The sequence below is a fragment of the Brassica napus genome, chromosome C8 (genome assembly GCF_020379485.1).
Source record: "Brassica napus cultivar Da-Ae chromosome C8, Da-Ae, whole genome shotgun sequence".
Classification (NCBI taxonomy): Eukaryota; Viridiplantae; Streptophyta; class Magnoliopsida; order Brassicales; family Brassicaceae; genus Brassica; species Brassica napus.
Window position 1 is genome coordinate 33,074,267 of NC_063451.1, and position 16,572 is coordinate 33,090,838.

The window sequence follows — 16,572 nt, forward strand, 5'->3', positions numbered from 1 at the left end:
GGATTAACGGTAATTAAATTGTGGATAATCTTTGAAAAATTATAATGTTCGTTTTAGTTTTAATTTCAAATTTAGTTTGTTTTCTAAAGTTTAAAACTAGTTTATATATTTTATTCAGAATTAAGTTTTTCTGAATTTTAAAATTTTACGGAAAATAGTCTTAAAACTTAAAATAAAATTTGAAAGTTTTAAGATTTTTTTTTATTTCAGAGTTTTTTAGTTTTGTTTGAAACTTATTAATATTTTTGATTAAAATAAACATAGTTTTGATATTAAAATGAGCACATTTTTAAAAGTAAATGTATTAAAATGAGAAAAAAAATTTGGGTATTGAACCTGTTAAAATTTAATTATTAAAAAATTTAACGAAATTTAGTTAGATATTTTTATGGAACTTCCCTTTTTAAAATTGTGTGTTGATATATACTCCTTTTGTTTTTATATATAAATGGTTTTGGATGACTTTTTGTTTTATAATGTAGTTTGTTTTCAAATCTAATGCAAAAAGTTTACTAGTTAAGTAAAATTTATTTTAAATTTAAAATTTCAAAGTTTTGAAATATGATTTATTATTGGTGACTCTTTCTTTAATTAAATGGTTAAACACCGACCAGTGTTTCTTTTAAAATATGTGTTTTAGGTAAACAACTTATAATTTAAACAAATAGTATATACAATATCTGATTACAAGCATTACAAAGGATCAGAGCTGGTTGTCGTACAAAAGAACACCAGAGTTTAAAGCCGGCTATCATGTACAACGACACCACAGTCTACAGCTGGTGGTTTAATGGATATCTTAGACATTATCTTAAACTAAAGGATGGTTAGTAACTACCTAATAATAAAGTTGATTGACCTCTCCTTTCAAAATTATATATAGTGTTCCGAAGTTCAAAAGAGACTGGTGACGAGGCTGTTCCATGTTTTCTTAACCGTATGTGATTACCTCATCTCTATCCGTAGCCAAAGAGACCACCAATACATGATCTCCTGAAGTTGTTGTTTGATACTCGCCGCTAAGTTTTGCTTACTTCTTTTCTAATTCTGTTTCATACATTCCTACAATTCTTTTAGAACATTTCAGTGTAGCTACAGTTGGTTGTAAAACAGTTTTATGCACGTTTTTTGCAAAAGTAAATGAAAGAGAGACTTGAAAATATCTTTGGCGATATTAGATTTAGGACTTAGGAGGTAAATAGAGAAGTGAAGAAATTCAATCGCCCAAAAGTTTAATAGTTTCTCTCTTAAACAAAGTGGTCAGTCAGTTGAAATAAACCCGATTAATATTGTAGTCATATTCTTGTGGAGGTGATTCTAGATTTTTGGTTCGCCTCTAGATGTAAAAATTTAGCTGTAAAACTTTAGTCGTAGGTAAGTTGGTTGTATCTGTAAAGTTGTTGCTATAGATTTTGCTGCAGAGATTTTTACTATAGTTAAATTTGTTATAACTGTAAGATATATGTTGTATATATTTTAAAATAAAATATGTAAACTACGTGACGTATATATGAAATATATTATTTTTACTAATTAAAATAATTTATATTAATATTTTTAATAATTACCAAAGTTTACTATTATTTAAAATGTGATGTGCAAATAATATTTACAGTTATAAAAATATTCCAGTAATTTAAAAACACCCAAAATTAAATTAAAATAGTTATAAATGTTTTTATTATGATTATTTTATTTCTTTCATATTATAGATAGTTATTTTCATTTCATAGATTCTACAGCCTATAAAAATAGGATGTAGGTTTTCTGCCTAAAATACAAAAGAATAAAATTTGCTTTATTTTTTTTGTTGTAGCTTAAAAAATAAAGCTAAACATGATTGGTAAAAGCTAATAGAAATCTGATGTAGGATTTAATTTTTTAAAATAAAATACAACATGATTGATAAAATTTAGTGATTTAAAAAAAAAAAAAAACTAAAGTATGGAGATAAAGCCCAACCAATCACTCATTTTGTTAATTTTTTTTGAAAAAAACTGTTTCACACTTTGTGTTGCGTTGGTGCATAGTTTTTTATATTGCTAAAACTGTAACGCTATTACTATCTTGTGGCAAATCAAATTGCTAATCCTCCAGCATAAGCTAGGCATCTGTCATTGGTTGTTTTCCATGCTTTCTTTGATTGTGCTTCCGCCAGATCTCATACAATGTGGTTTGGAAGACATATCGCACGATGAATACATTAATCATATCTCAGTTTATATTAAGAAGTTGTAGAATTGATTCCACTGGCTCGTGTGCCAGTGGATAACAGTTTTTGTTTCAACCATTTCCAGGCTGTTTTCTAATACTGACATGAGGCATGAAGTGAAGTTGCCGTGAACTGGATTCACAAAAAGTGAATAACACGATCAAACCTGCTGTTATACCAGCTGTTATTCTTGATGTAACCAACGACGTTCAAAATAACAACAAAATGATTTGACTCACAACGACCAAAATCACTAAAGTAAAATGACAGTAAATGACAATTAGATTCATTTGTATTTTTTTTTTTACTTTTGTATCTAATTAAGGGTGGGCATTTTATCCGTAAATTTTGATTTGATTCGTTATTCTTTTCGATTCGATCCGAAAAATTCAGATATCCGTAAATCTTCAAAGCTAAGCAAATATTGAAATTCAATATCCGTTAAAAACAAAACAAATCACAAATACTAAAAAAATTAGAATTGGATATCCGCTCTGCTCCGACTTTTATATAAATAGATGTATATCTAAAATTAAAGACAGAATTTTAAATGTATAAGTTTATATAAATATTATTTTAACATATAATTTTATTTAAAAGTTACTTATAAAAGTATTAAATTAAGAAAATAATATAATTTTTAAAAAATTACAATTTTTCTAAACTTATAGGCTTTATAAAATTTTAAATAATGTTAAAAATTATGGACATATAGTTTCACTAATCTTTACTTTTTTAATTTTATATTATGTAAAAGATACTATTTGAAAACAATCTCATATATTTTTTTCTAGATTTTGCTTGTATTTAACAAAGTAGGTAAAATATCCGTAAATATTCACAAATATCTGTAAATTTTCCGGATATCCAAAAAAACAGATATTCAATTTTTTCCGAAGCAAACTAAATCAGAATATTAGATATCCGTTAAATACGAAACAAATCACAAATACTAAAAATTATGGTAGTATTCGATCTGTGTTCATCCCTACTGTATCCAGTACTAAAATCTATTTATTCCTTATTTTCTCGTGACTTTTGGTTTGTTTTGTTTAGTTAATAGCTTGGATCAAACATTTAAATATTTATTCAAAAACTATTCTATTTTTATCTGAACGATTATTCATATTTATAAAAAAAATCAGTTTTTCCAACAACCAACCATACCTTGATTTTTTTATTGATCCAGAGTATGTCTAAGTTTGTATTCCCGTAGTTAAAATCCTCTATATTTTTTTACTTAAACAAAACCTTTAAAATTAACAGCTAATTATTACTAACGAAGTATAAATGGTATTAGTATAAATAGTTTATCAGTAAAAGAAATATCATTTAAATAGTAATAAGGTTTATAGGTTGAAGTAGGGGTGGGTGAAAAAACAAACCGAACCGAATCAAGCCAAACTGATCCATCCGACCCAAACCAAGCTAAAGTATATATCTAAATCATTTCGTTCAAAAAAAAAAATTCATTGAAATATATTGATCAACAAAAAACATATTTACAAATATGAATTGTATACTGTAGAACCCTGAGGCAGGAAACTAGGAAAGCATAAACTACAAACCCACCCAAAGAGAATAAAAAATTAAGTAACTTCAATCCATCTGCGCAAGAGACCTATTAACTTATGTGGAAATCTGTATCCCAAAGAGAATATTCTGTTTTTCACTGCTTTGATAATGAGTCTTGAAGTCTGCTCATGTGGGATCCAAGGTCCTTCATGTCTCCTGGTATTTCGCTCTTGCCAGAGGCAGTAAACCATACACAAGAGTATCTGATCCATCAGGTTGCGGCCTCCCAGGTTCAAGAAGTTAAGCGTGTCCGTCCAGTCAGGAGAGGCTTGATCTGCAAGCAGTCCTCCTCCCACTCTCAGCCAAACTGTGAAGGAGTAAAGGCAGGCAAAATATAGATGATCCCGAGTCTTGTCTGGCTCACCGCAAAGCATACAACCCTGAGTTTGCCCCCATGATCTCATACGGAAACCTGTAGACAACCGGTTCCATATCGCTAATCAGATAATAAAAGAGTATTGTGGAACGCCCTGCGCAAACCAAATGATTCTCTCCCAAGAAACTTTAGGCTTTACTTGTCGGAGCTGCTCCCAGGTGTGAGACGCACTGAAACTGTCGCAGTACTCTCGCTGTGAATGGTGCCAAAGAAATTTGTCTTTGTCACCAAGGGCTGGAACAAAAGGTAGTGCCAGGATTTCATTTCGCAACGCCGGGAACTGTCTGACATGCGAACAATGCGCTCGCCAACGCTCCTTGCCTAATGCATAAGCTACTTTTACATTAAGAGGAATTCCTAACAAGTTAGGACCAGAAGGACCCGTGATGTCAATCAGTTTTCCCAAGTGTAGCCAGTTCTCATGCCAGAAGAAAGTATCAAGACCATCTTTTACCTCAAAGCGAAGGAATTGACAAGCGATGTCTCGAAGCTTAAGTAACTTCTGGCAAATTCAGGACCCGTTTCCCATTTTGTTCAAAATTTTATCAACTCAAATGGTTTGGTTTTGTTTGGTTTTAAACCGATCCAAAAATTGAAGTGTTTTTAATTGGATTAATTAAATATACTAATAATATTAAGCATTTAATATATTTTACCATTAACCTAAAAACTAAATATAATATATCATTTTACTTCTAAAATAATAGAAAAACACAACTAAAAATAAAATAAAATAATATGAATCTCATACATTAACATGATAAACAAAAAAAAATAAAAAATAAACACATTTAATGAATTTCCTAAACTGAGTAATTTTATTGATATACATTTAGTATTTTTCAAAAAAAAATCCAACTTAAAAAATAATACATGAAAATCGTATGATTATGTTTTAATAAGATAGATATATATATTCTCTTGTAAAATAAATAAACACATATAATCAATTTCCTAAATGGTGTAATTTTTATTGTTGTACATGTAATACTTCTTATAAGATTGTCCAACTTAAAAAATAATACATGAAAAATTGTATGATTATATTTTAAGTTAGATGAAATATCTGTTATCAATAGATGAAGTTTACATGTTTTTAATGTCATTTATGAAGTTTACATTTTTACTAAGATTCTTAAAATATAAGAATAACTTATGTGTATTATCATTAGTAAATTTTTTAATTAATAACATAACTATAAATATAAAAATAGTTTCACATCAACTTTAAATTTTTATAAAAAAATTGTAGATAATTATAGTTTTATCATAAATAATTAAATTTTTAGTTGTACTTTAACTTTAAGTAAAGACAACTAAATATGTTTTCAAATTATTATGTTTTTCTTGTATAGTCGACATAAACTATTTTGTTCAGCAAACGTTATACGATTCACTAAACTAATTATTAAATTAGTTGTTACAAATTTAATTTATTTAAATAAAATAAATTAATAAATAAATTTAATTTATAATAAATATGAAAATATAAAGTAAAATTTTTTAAAATAAATAAAGAAATATTAAAAATAATTATTTAATTTTTCATACTGATAAAACTAAAATCTAAAAATAATACTAAAATATATATTAAATTTAAATTTAATAAATACAAAAATAACTTTTAAAAGCTATTATTAATGTGCTTGGCGCAGGAAACCTCCTAGATCCATAAAAATATCCAACTAAATTTGTTAATTTTTAGTACCAAAATTTTTTTTTATCCAGTTTAATATATAATTATACTAATAATTTTGTACAGTATCATTATAATACTCAAACTATAATCATTTTAATTAAAAATATTACTATCTTTAAACGAAACTTAAATTTCTCTAAAATTTAAAAACACTTATTAAGATTAACCACAATTTTGGATAAAACTTTCGAAATTTTGGAAAATTTAATTCTGAATAAAATAAATAAATTAGCTATAAACTTCAAAAAATAAATTAAATTTGAAATAAAACTAAACTATCTTATAATTTTTAAAGATTAACCACAATAAATTCTAACTTAAAATAGTTAGGATTTTTTTTAAAAATATCCTTTGAAACATATAAATATTTTTGATTAAAAACTTAAGTTGAATATTAAAATGAACACAGTTTTAAAATTAAATAAATTAAAATGAGAAAATAATTAGTTTGAGTATTAAACTAGGTAGAAAAATTTTGGATATAAAAAAAATTAGGGCACTTCTCCTAAATAGATTCTTTTGAGTTTTTGTCTCAAAAATAGACTTTGAAATGGAAGATCACTTAAATAACCTTCATTAACTGTTCAAAAGACTTTAATACCCTCAATTAATAATATATCAAACAAAACAAAAAGAAACGAAAAAAAACTCGTCTTATCTAGCTTGTCAACGTTCTCTATCGCTCGACGGTTACGACGTCTGCCATCGATACGCCGGAGACAAATCGAACCACTATGTCACAGTCTTTACAATCAAAATAGGAATCTATAGATGTAAGTTCTGAATGTTTTCTCTTCAAAATCGAAATCAGGGGTTTTGATTGAAAATTTAAGAATTTTCTCTTCTTAGTGTTTTTGAATTGAAAATTAGGGGTTTCGATTTGTTGTTCTTCTGATAATAGATTTGAACTTGTTTTTGTTGTTCAAATCCAACAGAGAGAACATAATCAGAATTACAAAGAAGGAATCTCATGAAGCTTCATTTACAGAATCAATTGGCTTACCGAAGAAGTTGAGTTCGTGACCTTGCTTTTTGGTAAGCCATTTTGAATCTTTGATGTTCCTAGTTTGTTTTGACCAATGATTTATTTCTCTCAGATTCGAATTTTTTTAAGTCTGATTGCGTGATATGATATCGTTTCAAACATGTGTGTGTCGATGTATTAGTTCTCTTGTTCCTCTAAAAATTGTATCTTTTTCTTGTTAAGAACACACATGAAAATTATTGCTTTTTCTTGTTCTTGTTATTCGCAAGTGTAATGTGCCTCATTAAACTGATTGGTACTGTTTGTAGCTGAAGAGAAACATCATTACCCGAGAAGTTGTTCTGGTAAAGAGAAAGCTCTGTTGCGTTTGTTGCCAGCGAGGGAAAGGGGCTTGGAAGTTCTTGGAGCTCAAATCAAAGGCTGCTTAGTTGGTACCTTCGACTATGTTGTTTGCCAGATATAGTTGAGTTACATCAGATGCTATTTTCGAGAACCAGCTGTGTGGTATTTTTAGTTGTTTGGTTTACGTATGTTTGCTTGTGCTTGTGAAACTGTCTAGTGTTTTTTAACTTTCAGGAAGAATTTGGGTAGTTTTAGGAAAGCTTTCCCGAAAATCCGATGTTAACAAATTTTAAACTTTTTACGCATGTTGATATCTTTAGTAGGCTCATGAATTTGCTTATGACATTGTTAGTCTCTTGTTGCTTGTGCTTGTGAAACTGTGTTGTGTTTTAAAAATTTCAGGAAGGATTTGTGTAGTTTCAGGAAAGCTTTCCCAAAAATCTGATGGTAACAAATTTGATTTTTTTTTTTTTTGCTTGGTTACGCAGGATAGTAACAAGATGAGAGAGTAACAAGATGAGAGATTCATTACCTCTCAAACTAGCACTGCCTGGGCTGAAGTACCCTATTGGTTCAGAACCAAAAGAAAGATTGTCAATAAACCAACATTCAAACAATAAAAATAAAATATTGGTACTTACATCATTATAAACATGTTTTTCCAGGATGCTACAGAGCCTTTGACTGTTATCATTTCGCCAAACAATAAAAAGGTAAACACAAGTAATTTTTGTATGCTTTTGTACGTGTTCATGATCTCCTTCCTGATTTTTTTTTGCATATGGAAACAGAGGCAACAAATGAGAAACTTGCCTTTCCATAGCTCAACCGAGTACTGAGACTCCATTTTTTATTCCAAATCAGACGCAACAGGTACATGCTCAAAATCTTGGAGTTTTCAAGTAATTTTTGGAAGCTTTTGAACGTGTTCATGACCCCCTTCCTGATTTTTTTTTGCATATGGGAACATAGTCAATGAATGAGACACCTGCCTCTCCAATAGCTCAACCGAGTATTGAGACTCTAGTTTTTACTCCAAATCAGACGCAAGAGCTATATGCTCAAAATATTGAAGTTTTCAAGTAATTTTTGGAAGATTTTGTACGTGTTCATGATCGCCTTCCTGAGTTTTACAGAACGAGGTGGAGCCATCATATGAGACGCCATCCAAGCCGAATCAAGCAAAAGAAAATCTTGACGATGAGGTCAAATGTATTCTTAAATTATAGTTGAATGTATTTTAGAAGAAGAACTATTGGTATCTATATCATTATGAATATGTTTTTCCAGGATACTATAGAGTTTTTGACTGAGATCATTTCAACAAACAATGAAAAGGTAAACACAAGTTCGTTTAATATATAAATGTAGAAACTTTTTCATAACTACAACTTAAATTTTTTTATTTCTTTTTATAGGAAAATACACAAGCTTTGGATAACCCACATGCCCCTACAATGTCCACACCAATTCTTGATCAAAATCAGAATGCTGATGTAAGAAAATATCTTTAGTAAAAATGGCTTGTTATTTTCTACATAAACCTCTTACAGTTTTCTTTTGTTTTATAGGCTGAGACACAGACTGGATCTCAAGTTCTTCCACCTAAAGTGACACAACAAGTATGCTTGTTTTTTACTTTTGGAATTTTCAATTTATTTAGGTTGGTTTTGTACATATACAGGGCCTTCCTGATTGTTGCAGCAAGTACCAATTTTTTTTTCGTCAGAGAGAGGGAGAGAGAGAGAGAAAGAGAGAGAGCCATCGGATGAGATGCCATCCCAGCCGAATCAAGCAGAAGAAAATCTTGACAATGACATAAGATTTATTCTGAAATTATAGTTGAATGTATTTTGGAAGAGAAACTATTGTTATTTATATCATTATAAACATGTTTTTCATGGATACTACAGAGCCTATAGAATTATGAACATGTTTTTTTCCAGGATGATACAGAGCCTTTGATTGTGATCATTTCGCCAAACAATAAAAAGGTAAACACAAGTAATATTTGAAAGCTTTTGTACGTGTTACTGATAAGCTTTTGTACGTGTTAATGATCCCCTTCTTGATTTTTTTTTTTGCAGATGGGAACAGAGGCAACGAATAAGACATCTGCCTCTCCAATAGCTCAACCGAGTACTGAGACTCCAGTTTTACTCTAAATCAGACACAGCAGGTACATGCTCAAAATCTTGGAGTTTTCAAGTAATTTTTGGAAGCTTTTGTACGTGTTCATGATTCCCTTCCTGATTTTCTTTGCAGATGGGAACAGAGGCAATGAATGAGACACCTGCCTCTATAATAGCTCAACCGAGTACTGAGACTCTGGTTTTTTACTCCAAATCAGACGCAAAATTTTTTACTTTCCAATAGCTGAACCGAGTACCTACCTTTTGCAGATGCTAGTGTGTGGTTCGTATTTCTATGTGTTGTATCACATTTATGCTCATGCACATATTTCTTAACCACAAAAAAAATCTGAACAAGCAGTTTAGTGGCACGCATTCTCAACGAGCAATTGTCACCAACACACCGCAATACAACTCTTGACTTGTTAGAATAGAAAATCTTGTACTCAAACTTCCACTCTAAAGCCCATTTCTTCATCCTAAACATTAACTCTCCCTTGCTCTTAAAATAATTATTCACCTTAAGAGCGCCATCTTCTCTCGTGGTTGGTGAAAGTACAATATGGACATGACTAAAATCCGGATTAGGATTAAGAGGAACTGCAGAGATACCTTGACAAGGAAGAGTCGCAAAATTCAATTTGTTTAGGAAGGATTAGTACAAGATTAGGAAGGCTATCATGAATAGTATAATAAAGAAGAAAATCAAACAAACACATAAAGAGATTTGAAACAATGTACATGTTGTTCTCTCTGTACAGTAGAACCAAAATTTAGAATAGAATTCAAAAGAATTGGAGAAAACCATGTATCTCTAGTTTGCTTGTTAGAGCTAGCTGAATCATGAAGAACCTGCAAGATTCAATGTTTTTAGAAGGTTTAATACATAATTAGGAAAGCTATCCAGAATAGTGCATTTTTATATTTGTTGATATAAAGCAAAAACCTTTATACACAACCGACAGATTCTTTCAAATACTCTAATCTTTCTGATGAAACTTCTTAGTTAGCGAGTGTTTCCAATGGAAGTTGGGGAACATCTTCAATTGTGCTTTTCAACTTTAAAGAAATCTCATAGCTCCAGGTAATGTCTTCCACTTGAATAAAGAAATTTTCAGAAACCATCTTCAACAAATCTTCATATTGAAGATCTTCTTCTAAATTAATAAACGATGCAGTCCTGTTCTTATCCACAACAAACTCATACAAGAACACATTTTACGTATTTTGGATGACTTCATAAAAACCAAAAAAAAAATGTTATAGACGTTGGATTGTAAATTTTTGGATGGATTTCCAGAAATATATATTAGTGTATTTCTGTCTAGCAAAGTTTAAACGATGTATAAAACTACATCAGTTAGTGTAGAAACATCAATGAAGTTTTGAGAGTATCAGAAGCTTCAGCTATCTTGAAGCATTCTTAAGAATTTTATCAAGAAAATCATGTGATACTATTATAAGGCATATATGTTATCTAAGATATCCATCAAAATATTTTAAAGACAAAGTATTGATCTCACATGTGTTCCATAGAATAATAATGGTCACAAAGAAAAATGATTACTTTTTTGGAGCTGATGAGGGTCTCTCATTTTTGTATATGTTCTGCTGATACACTTCGTCTCTAAAAAGAACTAATCTCTCCTCACAATAGAATTGTAATATCTCTCTTAAGTTAGCTTCACTGAGACACTGACCAGTCGGGTTTCTGGGTTAAAGATCAGCATTGCCCTTACCTGCCATTAACCATGTCTCTTAACCAATAAAGAAGCTTCTGCATCAACAGTTCTACTCACTGTTATTTCTTGAGAGCGAGGCTGAGCAACAAAAAGCTTCTTCCTTTTTTGGGTTTTCCTTTGCTTAAGTTTTGTAGTTGGTGAAGCCGGAGTATCTAGCTTCTTTGTTTTCTCATATTTTGACTTCATGTTCTTCTTCTTCTTCTTTTTCAGTTTCATCTCTGGTAGTTTCCTCTGAAGCTTGTTTCCGGTAGGACCAAGAACTGATCAGAACTCCCACTCACCGGAATCGGGACGGAACCGGCATTGACCTGATTCTCACCTGAAAAAATATGCTTCGATATCCACAAACCCAACAATGAATCTACTAAGTTTGTTAATTTCAAAACAAGTTTAGAGAGTGTAGTATTGAAAAATCTGCACTTTAACAACACCACTTTAAGGATCCTTCTAGCAAACCAAACCAATCTTCTTACATGTGTCACGAGAAAAACAGTGATATAAACAATGAGAGAAAGTGATGAAAATCACAGAGAATAGACTTGGAACTGTGAAGATAACAACACCCTTTTGACTTCGGAAAATCAAGAAAAAGAATAAGCTTTCTGATGAAGAGAGAACCTCTGATTGTATACTGAAATTTCGTCACGTCTCCGTTGAGGGACTCGTAGTCTACTAGTTTGAGAGACATTTTCAGAATTGACTTTTCACACAAATAGCAAACACGCTTATCTCGATTGCGGAGTGAAGGTGGAGATGATTAAAGTGGTGATGATGGCGATGGAGATGAGCGGCGCCGAAGATGATGACGGACGAGATGATCAACGCCGGAGATAATGACGTCCGAGATGATTGACGCCGGAGATAATGACGGCCGAGATGATCTACGCCGGAGATGAGGCAAGTTGTCGCCGTCGATTTTGTGATTTCAATTTTTAGAAAAAAAATATAATTAGAGAAAGAAATGGGTAAAATGATAAATGTCCATATTAAATGAAACATTTTTGAGGTTTTGGGCCTTAAAATCTAGAATGAGAAGAAAAAGTTGGTATAGAGTTATCTAAGACCATTTCTCAAAATTTTTAACGAAATTGAAATTTAGTAAGAGAATTTTTATAGAATTTTTCTTTTTGTAAAGTTACTAATTTTGTCTTTACGTTTTCTTATTGACATCTTGTCTTTGTGCTAAACTTACAAGTTGTGACTTAGATTGTTATGTTTTGATATCATCACAACCAAATAACATGCCATGTATTTCCATCATCATTATCGTTATCATTATTTTGCCAACATTATTATCAATTTATCACTGTTTTGTTAAATAACGTATTTCCATTATACGGTTCCTTTGTTGTTGATATTATATAATATAAAAGGTCACATGTATTACTATTATCGAACATGACATAATATAAGGATTATTAGAGCGGAAGCTAAATAAAATTTGGCTGGATATTGTAATGGTGCTGCATCATGTTTTCTTTTTTGGTAAAATTTTAATTGATTACACCAAAATGTTCGTATGTTACAACTTACAAGGTTGGGACTGAAATGGCTCGTTGCTTCTCTTTCCAAAGAGGCATCTTAGCTCTCCTAAAATCGCTATACTTGGGCAGATGATCATCATGAGGATGGTTTCACTTTTGATTTCCTCCTGCTCTGTTTTATGCTTTTTGCCCACTTGTTTTGGGTTATTATTGCCTATTGGCATTTGTTTTTGCTTGAACTACCTCTAGTCGTTTTGACTAGAATACTTTATGATTTTTAATCAATGACAAAAAAAAAACAGTTACAAAAGGATATTAATAGCAGAAAACTGGATGAAACTAAACAACAGAGCTACTCAACCACATCTTAACTTTGAACAAAGACTAGAAGGTAGACAGTAGAGAGGGAAACCAACGAAACAAGCTTAGACCAAGGAATTGGTAAGGACCGCAAGAACAAATGGGTCGCAGCGAGAAAGAGAGAGGTGGATGCCCTCAAACCATGTTGCAACACCTTCCTACAGCTCCCATACCGACTACAAATCACAGACCACCCCAAGAATTGTCGCAGTTGCTTACTTTCTTCGACTATTCTGTACCGCCCTTATGCAGTAAAGAAAGCAAGTGAGGACTCGAAAAATTGGAGCACAGCTATATACTGTGTAGTGCCTGCTTCGTAATTCTTTGCCCCACTCACACAGATTTGATCCTGGCTCAGAAGATCCGAATAACCGACGACAAACAATCGCAACCACAAGCAGACAAACCAACCCGAGATCCACAGACCCCGGCGACACGAAACAGAGATACCATCTGATGACGCCGTCGTTCGGTCTGAGACTTAGAGATTACCGCCTCCAAACCTCTTTACTGGCACCGTTACACACGTTGAACCGAAATCCCATATAGAGCAAGCGGACCGGACAAAACCCCCACCTCCACAGCAGCTTCACCGAGAGAGAGAGCAGCCTGAGCGCCCAACTGGAGACATGTCTCCAACCAACCCAAGGCTTCACTGCTTCGACGACAGCTAAGATGCGCTGAGAAACAGCAAGGAGCGAAGGACAGCGACAGTGATGCCACACCGTCGAAACATTTCAACCTTGAGGAGAGCGGACCCGCAAGACACTTCAAAGAGGCAGAGCCAACATGCCTCCACGCGCCGCCACCGGAACTAACTCGGAGGAGAAGAGAAAACCCACACTGACAAAGAGCTCCATGCGTGACCACCTCAGGCCACCGGTGGCAAAAAGCTGAAAAAGAACATCTGAGTTAATGAAACCCAGATCTGAGACCTTGAGGGTCTCACCGACAGACCACGCGCTGCTACCCGAGAAGAACGCCGAGATCTGAGAAAAAAATATTTCCGACCAAAAACACCAAACAAATCTGGAAGAAACCGCGGATAGGGGAACACACCGTCATCTAGCACCTCTGTCCCCGCAAGAAACAACACAGATCTACTTTTGATGCCTCAGATCTGCACCAGGAGAGAGACCTCAACGCTTCACCCCCGCCACAACGACAAGAAAGCCACATAGAAAAACATAAAAAAGCGGAGAAAAGGGAAAACAGAGGGGGGCTTCCGACGACTGCAAAGAAGGACACGGCGGTCACCGGAGCCAAGTGATTCATGATTAAGAGCATCTCCAAGCTCACTCCATAAATTACTGCAAAATGGAGCGGGAAATGGAGTGATGAACAATCAAAAAAACTATTACTCCATTGCAGGAATCACTTTTTTTTTGTTCATCACTTTATTTTCTACTCCATTTTGCACTAAATTACTCTATTTTCCACTCCACTCTATTTTACAGTAAATTATGGAATGAGGTTGGAGATGCTCGAAGCTTTAGAGAGAAGAAAGAGGAAATATTTAAAGAGAGAGAGAGAGGAGCTTTTGCGTCAAGTGACTTATATATGGTTATAAATAAGGTGAGGTTCTTAGCGAAATATAAAAACCCGTCTCTTAACTTTTAACTAAAAAAGTTAAGAACCAGCTCTTAAATATTTTATTTAAGAGCCGGTTCTTAGATTTTTAGTTAAAGTTTAAGATACGGTTTCTTATATTCCGATAAGAACCTCTTATCGTATCCATACAATCTTGCACTTCTCGACAAATCTAATATCTTTCGTTATTCTAAGTGGTTATTCCTTTTGGGGTAAGGAAAAGCTTTTTATTCTCAATTCTTGGGTTCAAGAATTCCTATATAATTTAAGTGATACAATTAAAGTTTTTTGGATTCTTTTATTAACTGATTTATGTATCGGATTCCATTCGCCTCACGGTTGGGAACTAATGATTGATTATATTTACAAAGATTTTGGGTTTGCTACCCTAAGAACATCACATTAATCATGTTCTTATATGCTGCTGCGTCATGTTGATATGTTTATATATTACATTGTGTATATGCATGCATGCGTAAAGCTATGGTAAAAGACTCAAATTATATTGACCTTCATGAAACTTTGGTTTATTCGTTTACTGATAAAAGTTGATTGATTCGCTATATCATATTATTCCCGAATATGTTATATTATTTTCTATACATGAATGATTTACAACTCTATTTTTTTAAAAGCATCTACTTTTATGTGTTTGTAAAAGGAGATGATGACTACTTTTCGTTTGCTTAACCCCGAATCGTAAGTAAAAAGTGGTTTGAACAAAAAGAAGAAGTAAAAAGTGGTATACCAAAAAAGTGAAAAACAACTACTGCATTCACCGCTCTCTTATAAAAAACTTTTAAAAACTAAAAACAGGTTTGCTATTATTTATTGATTTTTCATTGAGATATATACATCGTTTTATCTCCAGACAAAACTACTATATACAAATCCATTTGTGCAAAAGCCATGCACTAAAAACATAATAAGAAATACAAAAGGCTTATATGACTATGTCAACATTATACTATACTAGATCGAATCCTTAGTGGAAAAATTGTAGTCGATCAAAAGCAAGTTATCAATAAAAAGTAGATCATGATTACGTGAAAGGATTTTTAACTAATCACTATAATGCAATTAAATGTTTAAAAGGAGTATGATATTATTAGGTCGCTATTAAGCGAGAAGCCAGAGAACAAAACCTTTGGTGATAAATTTTTGATTGATGACAAAGCTTCAACTTCCATGTACTAAAATTCCATCTGCAATCATTTAAATAAGCACAAAACAGCTTCATATATAATTATTCTTGGTAATTTTACACTGAATTGTATAGCTGTCAACTTATATATGGTTGTAAATTTATAATATTTCTGAAAATATTATATGTAGAAAATCATTAACAAAGAAGATCGACATAAGGAGTATGCTGTCTATCCAACAAAATCCACCTCATAGAGGATGGTGTGTCATGTGATAAAATGAAAGAAGAAAAAGGTTTAAGCAATTGGCTGTTCTAGAAGACATTAATTTAGTTTTGTTGCTTTATATGTAAATATAGCGAGACCATTTAGATTTGGGAGGTCTTTCTCTTACTCCGCTAACACCACTAGAGCCATAATTTAGTTTTTATCTTATGGGCTATTAAATAACTGGCTCTTTAGCATTCATGTATTACTTGCATGTGGCACCTCTTTTGTTGTCTCAATTCTTTAAGAAACCCATAGTCTGTAAATACAACAAAAGTATTTGGTTTTGAATACATTTAAATTCTAATTTTCTCAAAGTATTTGGTTTTGAATACATTTAAATTCTAATTTTCTCAAATTAAAAATTTATAGTAGCAGGACCATTTTCACTATTTTTGATGATTTTAATCAAAGCAATTTTTAAATATATTTACAGATATTTTGAAGGAAACAATAAAATAAATGCAAGTGTTCTACCAAATTACATATGATCTCTATGAGAAGCATAAAACTATGAAACAGAGAAACAAACTTGCGTTTTAACTTATAAATAAAAGTATTAATAAAGAATTGTAAGAAATCCTATTATTTAACAGGTTAAAGCAGAAATAAATACGAAAATATAGAAAGAGTTAAACACATGTCTATTAAATAACCAGACCT

The 16,572-nt window shown here is 31.9% G+C and overlaps 1 long non-coding RNA gene across 1 annotated transcript; it reads left to right on the plus strand.

Moving 5' to 3' along the window:
- The first annotated feature begins 6,310 nt into the window (after positions 1–6,310).
- On the plus strand, positions 6,311–12,547 carry LOC111211292. The gene is made up of 5 exons (XR_007327687.1): positions 6,311–8,062; positions 8,162–8,527; positions 8,608–8,685; positions 8,761–8,811; positions 8,874–12,547. It is a non-coding gene; the product is annotated as an uncharacterized LOC111211292 (long non-coding RNA).
- The last annotated feature ends 4,025 nt before the right edge of the window (positions 12,548–16,572 follow it).